General features: G+C 44.6%; 1 protein-coding gene across 7 annotated transcripts in view; it reads left to right on the forward strand.

The window, feature by feature from the left end:
- The first annotated feature begins 2,619 nt into the window (after positions 1 to 2,619).
- Dync1i1 (dynein cytoplasmic 1 intermediate chain 1) overlaps positions 2,620 to 14,584 on the forward strand; it is a 304,734-nt gene continuing 292,769 nt past the window's right edge. For 3 of the 7 annotated variants that reach the window (XM_013352447.2, XM_005363700.3, XM_013352448.2), the window contains exon 1: positions 2,621 to 2,872. The gene's annotated coding sequence lies outside the window, so the exon portion shown is untranslated. Of the gene's footprint in view, positions 2,873 to 14,584 lie in introns of all 7 variants that reach the window. The other 4 variants (XM_005363697.3, XM_005363698.3, XM_005363699.3 and 1 more) reach the window with 4 other exon arrangements.

A 14,584-nucleotide genomic window follows, 5' to 3' on the forward strand; every position in this document is an offset into this window, starting at 1 on the left:
AGCCTCAACACCATCTGTGGAAATCTCTCTCTGCCCACATTACTCCACCCAGAGGCTGTTCAAGGAGTCTCCAACTGCGATTCCCAGTTGATGTTTAGTTTCCTTTTTCTCAATATCTTCATGGGAAATGTCTTTGATTAAAAAATATCCTTTCCCTATTAGAGTCGGTCTTATCAGTCTCTGGAAACACGATTCATTCAGTCATGTCCATTTCTGGTCTCACAGTGTCTGTTCCATGTCTAGGAACTGGATAATGAAAATAACGTATAACTGTGTTTTTATTGCAAAAACACATAAACTAAGTACAATGTTTCAACTATTTTAAGGGTTTAGTTCACTAGTGCCAAGTACATTCTCATTGTTAAACCACTAACCAGTAGAGCTTTTTTTTTTTATCTTGCTAAACAGAGCAAATGAGCAAACAAAAACTCTATCTAATCATTCCTGTAAGTTTTCCCATTGGAAAATAACTGTGTAATTTTGGCTCTTTTACATTTTTCATATGAATGAAAAAAATTTTTTTCTTCTGTGACTGGCTTATGTCACTTAATATAATATGTTCCATATGTCTTTATCTTAGAGCATTCAACAGACTCTATGTCTATTTTTGAGGCTATATAATAATCATATATATATATGTGGGAAGTCACTGTATCTTGTATTAATTTCTAGCATATATTAATTTCTACTATATAGATACATATAAAATTTTCTTTATCCTTCTATCTATGGGTGGACATATTTGGGCTGCATCTATTTTTTGACTATTAGGCAGAATGCTTCAACAAACAGGAATGTTCAAATAACTCGTCAGGGCTCTACTTTGAATTCGTTTTGAGGAAATAAAATGAAGTAACTCATAAAACTAATTTTACGATCGATAGCTTAAATATTCGCTGAGCATATATTACAGGATATTTGTAATGCTAGAACTAAGCAAATCCTGGAATCCTATATAGAAGTTGATTGATCTCTTCAGCCCTTTCTTGTAAATCCAATCTCCACGCCATAGTCACAGCCAGGTAGTTCTTACGTGTTTTTTGTTTGTTTTTTTCTGCTCATCAGTGGCTCCCAGTACATCTTTTCAGCCTCTGTTATGAATCCAGTACTACTCTCCATGAATCCTGCCGCTCTCAAAATTACTGGCCCCTTTACTATTTGCTGTGTTCATTTGGGGGTTTCTCTCCTCTGGACTTTTATGTCTAGAAATGCCCCCTGCTTCGTGTCTGCTGTTAAAATAACATCTACCCATTCAAACATTGCTTACATTTACAATTGTTTTGATTATGCTCCCTTGCTCTACCCTACTTTAAGAATAAAAACTGAATTCTCCTAAGTTTTGAATCATGTGATGTGCCTAAGGCAACGCTTTGAAGGCGGTGGGCACTGCACAAGTTGTGCTGTAAAGACAGGCAAAAGGGCTCCCAGGTAAACTGAACGCTGGGGCAAATGGAACTCATATCTTAGGAGGTTACTCGGGAGCTGTGGCACTTTGTGACTTCTCAGAGCCTTAAATTCCTTTTGCAGGGTTATATTGCTCAGGGCTCTGTGGAGAGACGGAATTGGGAGACTGGATATATACTCATAGAGGATTTATTAAATTGTCCTACAAGGTACAGTGTAGGTGGTCAAGCAATGGCTGTCATCATGCACGAAACACCAAGAACCCAGCAGCTGCTTGGTTAAGAGGCTGGATGCAGAGGCCTGGGGAATTCCTGCAGAGCCACTGGTCTCCAGTTCGCTCGGAAAGACTGGGGAAAGCTGGCTCTGACGCCGTCTAAGAATGGCTTCCGTGGCGACAGGATGGGTGAACTGGAGAAGATGTGAACAGGATGGATGAACTTGCCAGCCCTGGGTAGAGAGACCAGCAGCCACAGTTAGAGAGCAGTACCGGCTCTCCACACGTTTACACTCTCATCTTCACACTGATGGCCCGGATGTTCAAACAAAATGATGAGAAGACCATCCAGAAAGTGGTCCCAGTCCCACACTGCCTAACACCCGAAAGTCCATTTCTCAGTCTTATAACTGCTAGAATGATCAACTTGGGGGAAATTCAAGAATGTTACTCAGATTTTTAAGAGGCAGGATGTCTGAGAAGCAATAGAAAACAAGTTGTACACACGCACTATATCTATATATCTTTATAATATACATATAAACATATTCACATATGGCATATCTGTGCTCACATATGAGTATATAGCTATTCCTATCTATAACATGTGTACATGCGTGTATGTATATCTATTCCTATATGTATACATGTATGTGTCTATACGTGTATATATTGTTTACACATGTGTATATACTAATATATTCATAGAGATATAATGTTTATGTTTGTGTGTTTGTGTGTATCTGTGCATGAGTGTGTTTGGGTATCTCTGTGAAAAATCTGGGTTCAGATGCACCTGTACAGCACGGATGGAACAAAACTAGTCTGTTTCTGTTTATAAGACTTAAAGTTTCTCTGTCTGGGAATGAAAGTTGTCCACAGAGGAAATCATCAGGAGCTTGGCAAGCTCTCTTTTGCAGTAACTTAGGTGTGCGCCGCCCGTGGCCAAGGACTGGCTGTCCCCGGGTTCCCTCGACGCTGCCAGGCTGGCCGAGGCGGTGCTGCGCTGTGCGGAGGCCCTCCCGCGGGAGGCGCGGGCGTGGAGGGCGTGGGCCGTGGGCGGGGCGAGTCCCGCAGCCCGGGTGCAGGGAGCTGTCAGTGTCAGGCTCAGGAGAGAGGAAGTGATCGCTCCGGGAGGAGCGAGAGCCTAACAGTGCAGCGTGAGACAGCACATCCTGCAGGCGCAGGCCCGCCGCTCTCCGTCCTCCCCTGCCTCCTCCACCGCCCCTGTGAACCTCCACGGACAGCGTCCAGGTAACCGGTGGGTGGGAGGTCGCGTTTCCGCGCAGACACCTCGGAGCCCCTCCGCAGCCCTCCGCCCGGGTGACATCAGCAGGACACCGGGAGCAGCACGATAGCAGTGACCGCTGCAGCTACCACTGGGCACAGCCTGGGTGACTTCCCCAGCTCCTGCGTACTCTGGTGCCTCAGGCTGGAGCCCTCCAGCGGCAGCCCTTGCGGCAGCTGCCCGGGAGTGGAGAAGCGCAGGCTGAGGAGGAAGGGTCAAGGGTGTCTTCACCTTGTGGCCCACCTTGTGCACTGGGAGAGGCATACCAAGGCGCCCCGCCTTGGTCTTGTCTTGGGGAGCAAAAGATCTGCAGCTTTGCTGTCCGCACCCCTGTGGGCTACCAGCTGATGGCTCCTGGGAAGGGAGAGCTGCAGAGTGAGGGGAAGGATGCTGTTTGATTACATTTCCCAGCTGTCTGTAAAGCTCTTGGATGCTGTTGCTACCCGCCAAGTCGGAGGGCGAGAATGCACTTCCAAAGGGAGCTTTAATTAAACACTCACGCAAGATGCCAGTTTCTCTCTCTGCTGGATTTTTTTTTTTTTAAAAAAAAAAAAAAGTGTGGCTGGGGATATGTTTTGGTAAACACCTTCGCGGCTGCCTGACTCTCCTTCCCCCACTCCCACCCGGAATTCTTCTGGCCATATAAATCTGTGAGTCGTCATCCAGAGCGGGGAGCCTGGCAGCCCTGGTGGGGAACTGAGTGGACCGGTGTCTCGCGACATCTACCTCGGCTACAGTTAACCCGAGGCTGAGGAGCAGGAAAGGAAATCCCTTAGGAAACCGGAGGCTCTAGGAAAGGCAGAAAATGGAATAAACCTTCTGGCAGTCCTGACCCCACCATACCTATAAGGCAGGAACAGGTAGCCAGCCATTTTCTTGCAAGAGTTGTCTTCAAAATACGCATAACAGAGTTGACGCAGTTCAGAGTTGGCGGAAGAATTGCTTCCAGACATTACAGACTCGCAGGAGGCTTAGCTCACGGTGAAGCATGACAGCAACCGAGAGATAACCTTGGCTAATGGCATGGTGACGAATAACCGTCCCCGGAATAATTCCGTGCAGTTGTGGAAGTTCCTGGAGGGAATGTGACGATCAGTATTAGAGTGCTGGTAACTTTGAAGTGGGAGCATCCGATGCTAACTGCACTTGGGGTCCTCTTGAGAACCTGAGTAGTATTTCCTCTAATTTTTTTTTTTATTACAATGGCCAACCTGGCTCCTAAATGGTTAGCTATCCGGAAATGTATTTAACTTTGTTCTTCCACCCAACCATGATTCTTAATGGAACAAAATCTGGCAGTCCCAGCACTAGGGAACAGTCATCTCTTCACTGGAACCAGCTCTTCAGGACATGAGATCTGAGGTTCCAGTGATGATGAGTTAGTCTCTTAAAGCCACCTAACACAGGACAGGAGTGTACCTCTCCGCCCTGCCCAGCCTCAGGCACTATGTCCAGTCTCCTGGAGCATTTGTACGTCTCTGCCTTGTTTCGGGCTTCTCATCTCTGCGCACCTGCATGGGTCTCTGGGACACTGCCACCTTCTGTGCACTGTCCTCCTGAGGGCAGACAGTGCAGGTTCACACCTTCTGCCCACAGCCTGCCCTGACCCCATTGCTGTTGAGCTTTTGCCTGGATTGGTTGTCCATTAAAAGTTTCCTTGTATCTTTATTAGAAACCACCGTTAGGGTTATGGGAAGAGAGGAGAAGAAACTCGATGCATAGGGTGAAAGGAGCAGAGTCAGTAGACCACGGGCCTGAGATCTTAGCTTCCAGCAAGCGGCTGAGATGGTAGAAGGGTGTTTCTGCTATAGTGCGTTCGGCTTTTAAGGAGGTACTGTGAAATTTCCACCAAAATTTGTCTTTCCTAAAAATATCAACCCCCAAGTCTACATCTACTAAACTTCCTCCTTGAGTCCAGTGTTGTTCAGGCAGTTCATAGGAAAGCCACATGCCCTGAACATGTTCAGACAGCTATGTAGGCCAATAGTATAAAATGAATGTCAAGCTATCCATCCCAGGCCGGTTTCATAATGGGCTTTATCTTTCCCTGTTTCTTTCTGTCACTTAAACGGGCACCAGATGAAGGGATCACAGATACACTAAGTATCTTTTATTTCTGCTTTCTCTCCTCACATTGTGTCCACTAAAGACAGCAGGGCTGGGAAGAACGGCTACCAAACTGTGCCGAGCTCTTTTTCATGGACCTCGTTTTCATATCTTTTCACTTGTATTTTAAAATAAAGTTGCAGGAAAACTCATGACACAGACATCGCTTGTAATCCTGCTGTAAAGATTAAGAATTACGTCATAAAGATATCAAGTAACTTCCTAAGATTCATTCAAGTTAAGCGGCTAGGGTTTTGCTCTCAAAGCCCAGGCCTTTGCCTGTAACCACCTTCCAGACAGAGGAGTTCTGATTGCTTTCATCTCAGACACTGGGTCATAAGCTGTTTTATTTCTTTTTTGGTCCTTCGGTTGGATCCGTGAGGTGGAGACCATTTAAGCATGCGACTGAGTGAAGTAATCTGTAGAGGTCACGGTTGCTGCATGATAGGCGTAGGATTCAAACCAGTCCGGCAGGCCTACTCCAGACATCGTCCACCTCGGCTAGCGCACCCTGGCAACAACAATAACAGAAAGTAAAATGTAGCTATCCTGTCAGAAGACATCTATTAGAGAAACTTGTGCTGCTACACTAATGTACACCAACTATTTAAAAGTTACTAGAAGGCCTAATATAGGGGAAGGGAAAGACTGGAGTCCTGAAGTCAATCAGAGGAGGAACTTGGCTCCCAGGAAGAGATTCCACGCAGTTTGGACATTTGGTAAACCAGTTATCTTACAGAAGTGGCTGTGGCCTATGGGTAGGCAGGACTGCTTCTCAGTTATATAGACCTTGACTCTTTGAAATCTTGCTGCCATTTAAATGAAAAGCTCATTACCAGAACCTCAAAGACAAACTTGGGGACACCAGACCCCTTCATTTGCCCCTTTCCCCAAGGCAGCCATGATGAGTAAACCTCTTTCCTGTACTTTTCACTACTACTTATCTCTTTAACCGGTGAGTCATGGAATCAGTGGGCAGCACCACTTGTTGGGGCGGCCAGGATCTACTTTTACCCTAAAAACTCCCCTGAAAAAACGTTTTCTTTTAGATTAACCTTTAAGCCACAAGTATTGCCTTGTTTCTTGTCACCTGATTGGTAACTGTGGATAATATTATAAACTCGAGCTCCATTTATTGACCCTTTGCAATAAAACATTGAACACCCCCTCCTTAAACAGAGGATTTCAAAACTATGTGAATTTCTGCTCCCTTGACCACAGATTCCTTTTGTTTAAAACATACGGATTTTACATCACCTAGAAAATGTGGAACCCTGTATTTGTTTGGGTTCGATGTTTTGAGTATACCTCCAGATTCCCTTCACCTGAAGAGTACCACCCTTCAGATGTACAATGCTAGGTTTATGTCCCTTGCTTTGCTGTGTAGGAAGGCTGGCACAAGAATCCCAAAGCAATGTAAACTCCATTGCCTAAGTACTAGTCTGGAAGAGATCTAGGTGGGCTCACAGTCTCCATGATTCTATTATTTACTATTAATATTGGTGTTGTTGTTGTTGTTGTTATTATTGAGTTGACCTCTTTATGTCCGTAGACACTGGAGAGGATAAACATGAAGATTCGGGGTAGGCACTGAATCTTGTTGATGCAATATTTTAAATTTATCTGCTTTTATATTTTAATGTAAGAGTAATATATTTTCAAATGCAATGAGATTAAGAAACACTGGTCCTTAAAGAAGGGGGGGGGCACAGAAGTCACTGCTGAAATGTAGCAAGGCAAAAGCGCTAGGCCAGGGCTAACCAAGGAAAAAAGATGCTCTTATCTGTCATCTTTTTGGCATTTCACCCAGAGCCCACGTGTCAGAACATCTACATGAGTTCAGTCTGCAAGCAGGTGAAGCGTCCAGCAGTGGCCATGGCTGGAGCATTAGTCCATTATTCTGGCACTTACCCAGAGCTCAGTCGGAGCTCTATTACTGACCCAGTAGTTCATCACAACACTCCAAAATCCCGGAAGGTAGATGCTCTTATCTTCTTACACAAACAAAGAGCTGCTTGGACAATCCAGCCACCGGTCGCAGGCCACCTGAGGCCAGGTAAGGAAGTGCTAGATTTCAAATACAGATCAACCTAAGTCCAAAGTCCATCCATTCTTTACCTACCACATCTCAGTTTCTTTATCCGTGTGTGGGTTGCCAAAAGTACTGCTTAATGTAGCTTTTTATTACAGCAGCACCCAGCGTCCTTCAGGAACATGCTCGCTCACACACTGGTAGGAAAAGCCGGAACATCTTATCAGAAAGAACACGGAATTTATACATTTCTCAGTGTGGCCTAGTCTCATGTATTGAAAATGAAGCCACACTCACATGCTTTTTACGAGTCCTCAGGCATCTTGTAGAAAACCAAATGCTTAACAGCCCTCACCTAGCCCAGCTCGAAGACAATCTTCCCAGGCTCGCAGCCGCTCGGCTCTTTGATGCAAAGCTGTATCTCCTTCCAGCCTCCCCATCTTCCGGGACTTCTCTGCTACAGGGATGATGCTGAGACCTGGAACACCGGTTCTGCACTGAAGCCTGAGAGGCCTTGGCCTCACCGCACATCCTCAGTGCTCTGTCTGTAGTAAACGCCATCCCGGAAATTCTCTTGGAGGTGTATACCCGAAGGTATATACATATACCTGAAGGCTTGAGCTCTACGCTCTGCTGTTTCCTTGCCACACTCGTGCTGCTCACTGTTTTAGTTTGTGCTATAGGAGAGCTAGCGTTATCAGTACGGCAATGCAGAAAGCGTCGCTGCTATGCTGAGGACATTCTTTGCAATCAAGGAAGCAGTTCTAAGATAATTTGGTGTCTGACTATGTCCTTAGCCAACAGATCAGCATGGCCACAGGTATCAGTGAGCCTCATTATGATTTACTGCAATGATTCTTTTTTAAAAAAAAATATTTTTATTTATTTATTATGCATACAATATTCTGTCTGCGTGTATGCCTGCAGGCCAGAAGAGGGCACCAGACCTCATTACAGATGGTTGTGAGCCTCCATGTGGTTGCCGGGAATTGAACACAGGACCTTTGGAAGAGCAGGCAATGCTTTTAACCACTGAGCCATCTCTCCAGCCCCCTACTGCAATGATTCTTAAGAATGTTTTTAAATTATGTCACCACTTCTTTGACATCACAGTTTTTGGTTGGCATCTAATGTTTTAATCGTGGATTTTAATAGTTACCACGAGGACTGGGTAGACAGCTCAGTGGGTAAGAGTGTTTGCTGTGTAACCTTGAACCCCTGAGTTCACATTCCCAGAACCCACGTAAAAAGCTGGATGTGGCAGCACCTGGCTGTAACCCCAGCACTGTAGGGCTGGAGACAGGAGCATCCTTGAGACGCGCTGGCTGCCAACCAGCTACAGACCCAGTGAGAGACCTTGTTTCGAGGGAATAGAGGAGAGATTAATAGAGCAGGGCAGCAGATGTCCTTCTATGACTTCTGTGTGAGCATGTGTGTGCACCTGGGAACACCCATGCCGACCATGTGCCTGCACACCACACAAGCATACCGCACACACTCATGCGAGCAAAAGAAAATAATTAAATTATCATGAATGTGATTTTTCAGAATATCATAAACGTTGGCATTTAAAGATAAAATAACGGCATCCTGCATGAATTTAATATTCAATTAAAATATAAATACTATAATAACTATATAGAAGGTTCCTTTAGCAAAGGGGCATTTTTATAGCGTGTGGTCAAAACACACTAAGATCTGGACTTCCCTCCCTCTTTCCCTTTCTTTGTTCCTTTTTTCCCTCCCTCCCTTCTTCTCTCCTTCCTATCTTTCTTCCTTCCCTTCTTCCCTCCCTCTCTCCCTTTTTGTACTTCTTATTTTATCCAGCAGTGTGGAAGAAATGCCTTTGTAAGTGGAGAATGCTGGAGTCCACACTGGGGCACAGTCTCCAGCAGGCCAGCTTTAGGGGGTCAGACAGACAAACAGAGTACCATTAGCTCCTCTCTTCATGCTTCGCTTACACAGCTTCTGTGTGGCCAGGTGCTCCATGCTGTGGTACAGTTTCTGGAACCAGGTTCCTTCTTCTTTGCGGTTGTATTTAAAAAGTGGATGGCAGGAAAAAGTGCATAGGTGGATGGGCCATCTCTAGCTTTCAGAAAACGGTGGCTGTGTGGATAGCTCCTCTTTCTGCTTAAGGATTTCAGTAAGAAAAAAAAAAATCAAAAGTCATTTTTGTGTGTTTCAGACCCGTTGTTCTTAGCTAAGAGGTCCTACGATCCTTTGCTAAGTGAAATTCAATGGTCCCTGGAACATTGGGCCATGTCTGGACAAATTTTCCCTATCACACTAGGCAAAGGGACGGCGACTGGCAGCTCGTGAGAAGTACGGGAAGCTGGTGGACAAGACAGACTCCACACCAAAGGCTAAACTTGCAATGATACCAAGGTTAAGAAACCCTTCTTAACGTTCTCTAGTTTTCTCACCGATCATTTCTGTACAATTTTAGCCTTTGAAAAGATGACTGGAGCACAGCATCTAAAAGGCAACATGGAGTAGAGGGAGGATGCCTATCTACAGCCTGTGTGAGCATCAGTGTATTAGGGAGATGTGATGTGGCCCATCTACAGCCTGTGTGAGCATCAGTGTATTAGGGAGATGTGATGTGGCCTATCTACAGCCTGTGTGAGCATCAGTGTATTAGGAAGATGTGAGGTGACCTATCTACAGCCTGTGTGAGCATCAGTGTATTAGGAAGATGTGAGGTGACCTACCTACTGCCTCTGTGAGCATTGGTTTACTCCTCTGTCAATATGGATAACTGCCCAGCCCAGAGAGGGAGTGTGAAGCTTACTGAGAGCGAGTACACAGGCCCAGAGGATCCTTTCATTGGCTAACAGCAGGAACCTTCTCTTCTCTGACATAGAGATGATCTTACTCTCCTGGGAACCAATGATAAGCGCTTCGTGAAAAACATTATTTCGGCTTACACTTATTGATTTGTCTGCTTTCTGTCTAGACTCCCATGTTCCCCGATACATCTTTCTGTCTCCAAGCAGAAGGCTTTGGCATATAGAAAAACACACCTTAGGCTTTAGTTGATCTGAAAAAGAAAGCAGAATAAATCTCATATAATTTTCTTGAAAGACTGGATTCTTCCCGTTTAGGCCATTTTTAATATGTTTAGTTACAAAAAAAAAATCGTTTCCTAAAATGTAGCACCAGCTGTGATTCTGGTCCTTGTGTGCATTTGGTCATGGAAATGCCTAGGGCTTTGCAAACCTTTCCTCCCCGAATTCAAATCATGGGGCACATCTCTGTTGTGACAAGGGTATTTGGGGAGCTTTCTGTTGAAGAAACAGCAGACAGGATGGTTTGGGGCTTTCATTTTTCTCTATGAAGTCCTTAAGCTAATTCTTTTGAGATAGAGAGAGCTAGAGATAGAGAGGCAGAAAGGGACTCATAGAGGAGCCATGTTGACTTTATGTACATGTATGTCATAGGTATGCAGGTGTGCTTGTATGTGTGCACACATGTGTAGAAGCTAAAGCTTCATGTTACTGGGCATCTTCCTCAATCTCTTCATGCCTGTTTTTGGAGTCAGGTATCTCACTGAATTTGGAGCACACTCAGTTACCTGGGTTGGTTGGACAGAGAGCTCCAGAGACCCCCTTGTCTCTTTGTCCTCAGGCTTGCACAGCCATGCTGAACTTTTTGGGTAGTTCTTCATGCTTGCACAGCCAGGACTTTACCAACCAGTCCCTCTTAGAGACTAAATCTTTTGATCTGGTTTTCCATCTGACTCATCGCTTGATTTATATTTTATTATAATGTCCTGTGTGAAGCCACAATGATGAGTATATTTGAACTGGTGCTAATGAATAAATGATGACAGAGCATTTATTCTCATTTGCCGGCAGACAATTTTCTTTGTGGAACGCAGACTAGAGTGTCTGCCCAGCTTGGCCTGAAAGTGTACCTATTTCTCCTCTGGACAAGATGTAGAGTTCATTGATTGCATCAGACTATGGTCTTTCCTTTACAATACTGTTAAGGCTTTAGAGTGCACCACATGGAAGTGTTTAAATGTTTGTCAAGCTGTTGAATGTTAAAAACGTGTGTGCGGACAGATGATCTGAGAGCTGAGTCTCAGAACAGAGTTATGGCACGTTCGTAGTTGGTGGGGTTTGGTCACAGAAAGGGAAACCGGCCCAGGGGGGAATGTGTGCTTAGACAGTGTCCTCTTTCCAAATGGCCTGCCTCTCCTGTTACACCGTCCACCTTACTAGTATCAAAATAGCAAGGGGTTATGGGAAAAGGTGTGTATGTTGTAGAAGAAGAAGAACAAAACCTCTCTTTGCTCTTTTCCTTTCTAACTGTGGTTTTGTTCACTCCTGGAAAGGTATAGGTTACTCCCGCTGGGAAAGAGAATGAATTGTTTGAATACCTCAGACCCAGAGGAAACTAGGAATCCATTCACCTCAGTTAAAATGTCAACCTGCGTCTCCACATGCAAATATGCACCACCTAGGGACAGTGTAAGGGGAGGCTTGGGCCTTACACGTTTCCTCGCTTTCTCTTCCAAGCTTTTTTTAATATTTTCAATCCTGCTGAGGAGTAATCAGCACCTCAGACAAGGGCGAAGTCCCATATCTCATGTCACTCAATATAAAAGGGTACTGTGCTTAGTTTCCTTGAAGTTTTCTATAAATATGAACCTACCCATGAGAGCCAACAAATTAGAGATTTTTGTTTAAAGTGGGGAGGAAAACATTTGTGGAGGAGGAGGAGGAAGAAGAGGAAGAGGAGGAAGAGGAGGAGGAGGAAGAGGAGGAGGAGGAGGAGGAAAATGCTCTCTCTCTCTCAGTGGCTTCTTTCTTTGCTGCATTCTGTTCAGGATAGGCCATGTACTTTAGGGACATTAGCAAAAGTTTACTTTCAAGGTTGGGTGAGGACACTGGGAACATCTGGTCAACCTCATGATTCCTTTCTGGAACACTGGGCAGGTAAATATAAGCAGCGTGTGATGCGTGTTTTCTCAGGCCTTTGAAGAAAACACAAACCAAAGGTGCTTTAAATGGGAGATTGTGTGTTTTATAAACCTAAACGTGTAGACTGATGGCATGGTTGCTCCATGATATGGTTAAGGGGAAGGTTTTATTGTTTATATGAGAGAGAAAACAACCAGAGGCGTTTGGAAGAGTCCAGAGAAGAGAAAGATGTAGCCTGAACATGGCCAAAAGACTGGATATGGCCAGGGCTGTCTGAGAGAGGGGAGAACAGCAGGGACAGAGAAGAGCAAAAATATAGGAAATCAGGAGCAAAGTCCCGAGACAAAACACAAGAAGTCATTGAAAATAGCAGGGTTAGACAGCAAATGAATAGCTGAGGGGGGGTAATTCAGGTCTGCTGAGGTAAAATAACACAGGGTAGGAATTCATGGTTGGGTCATGGAGACATTCCGTCATGGAGACATTCCTCTTATGGGTCCCAGAAAGCTGGAAAGTCCACATGCTTATAATCACTGTCACCGGCAATGGCTGACAACTGAGGGCTGGGTGGACAGTCACACACTGTGTCCTCAATTTCTTCCTAGGATTTCCTCTCCCTCTGATGCCATTTTGACTATTGCTTTCCTTTGTTTGTTTTGAGACAGGGTTTCATGTTGCCTCAGCTACCTTCAGACTTTTGATCCTCTTGCTACCTCCCTAGTGCTAGGATTATAGGGATATGCATCACCACCAGCTACACACCAATTCCTCGATGCAAAAGGGGAGAAGTTTGAGGGGAGCAGCAATAAGTTTGTGGGCTTGCACACTAACGAAAGGTCTACGTCCAAGGAGTTCATTTCAGTTAAGAGGTGTGGGGAAGCTTTTCAGTTGTAACTCAGAATCAACACCATGGAGATCCTTTATCTCAGGCTATTTATGAAGTGGACTAGGCTGCCTATGAGGAGGGAGTTCCCATTTCTAGAATGTTTCAGGTGTCCCCTCCAGTGAGGGCTTGCTGGTTGATGAAGGTCAGACCGCTGTTTGGTAACTGCTACATTATTTTTCTCCAAATTCAAGAATCTATAATTCTATGTACTAGTTGCCCTTGTTCTTGTCAGGTTCTGCTGTTGGGAGCCAACCTAGATTTGGGGCCTGGTGCCAAATTGAAGCATTAAATGCAATGATCTATATCCACTTCTCCTCCCCCTCTTCCTGTTCATGTTTCAATAGTCATTCATTGGTTTATTCAACAAACACTCATGAAATTTTTATCAACCATGGAAATGGTGTGGAAGCACCAGGTGTAGCTGACGAAAGTTTAACAGTTAGCCCAGCGGTGGTGGTGCACGCCTTTAATCCTAGCACTCAGAAGGTAAAAGCAGATGGATCTCTGAATTCAAGACCAGCCTGGTCTACAAGAGCTAGATCCAGGAGAGGCTCCAAAACTACAGAGAAACCCTGTATCGAAAAAAAAAAAAGTTTATCAGTTTGTAGCAGTCATTAAAACCAAACAAGAAACCTAGATGTGATGTCTCGTGATATACCCCAGTGCTCAGAGGCTAATGCAGGAGGATCACCAAGGACTTCAGTTCTCTGTAAGCTGTATTGAAAAGTTAAAGGTCAGTCTGGGCTATATAACAAGACTCTCGCTACAATAATAGTAATAATAATAATAATAAAGCAATCATTTTATTCTTAATGATTCTTAGCAGGCCACACCATCTTGTATTTGAGGGTTCATTCTTTCACTGATTTATTTGGTCATCCAGTAATCACTCTCTTCTATTATACCTTGGTAATATTCACCTGATCTACCTTCCCCAAAGCCGATAACAAACATATATATCATTTCAAAGGCCCATACCCACCTCCCAGTGATACTCTGTTTCTAGTATGAGAAACAGAAAACTATAAGGTAACTGGGGAGATAGAGTTCACATCCCAAAGGCTTACATTATGCCAGGGTATCTATTTTTTGAAGCTTAATTTCTCAAGTTTTCATGCTGTAGAGAAAAGGTGTGATATGTAAAAAAAGTGTTAATTTGAGTTGCTGGCATTGGTTAACACACTGAATTAGATAGCATTGATTTAATGTGTAAGTGCTTGAATTTTTAAGGTTATCAAACGTTTAGAAATATACATATTTTTCTTCTGTATTGCAATGGAACCAAAAAAAGCCAAAGTAATTGCTCTAGGTCACCTATAGCCTGAGAGTGTAGCTTGTTGCTTGTGGACTCTCTGACCCCGAAAGCTCTGCAGCCGTATGCTGCAGTCTGATGATTGAACCATGCTGTCCTGAAGACACAGTCCCTGCTTCCGTCACCAGTTCCCACTACTCCACATTCACAGGGAGTTGCCCAGTCCCCATCCTAAGCCCATGTCAGTGTCTGGCTGCTGCTGCTCCTCCTCCACAAAGCTCTATATTCCTGCTACAGCATGCTGTCTGCACTGTGCTGTGTGTGTCCACCCTATATTCCAGCTACAGTATGCTGTCTGCACTGTGCTGTGACCACCCTGTATTCCTGCTACAGCATGCTGTCTGCAGCTCCTCCTCCACAAAGCCCTATATTCCCGCTACAGCATGCTGTTTGTACTATGTTGTGTCCACCCTA

The sequence above is a fragment of the Microtus ochrogaster genome, linkage group LG10 (assembly GCF_000317375.1).
Source record: "Microtus ochrogaster isolate Prairie Vole_2 linkage group LG10, MicOch1.0, whole genome shotgun sequence".
NCBI classification, from domain to species: domain Eukaryota; kingdom Metazoa; phylum Chordata; class Mammalia; order Rodentia; family Cricetidae; genus Microtus; species Microtus ochrogaster.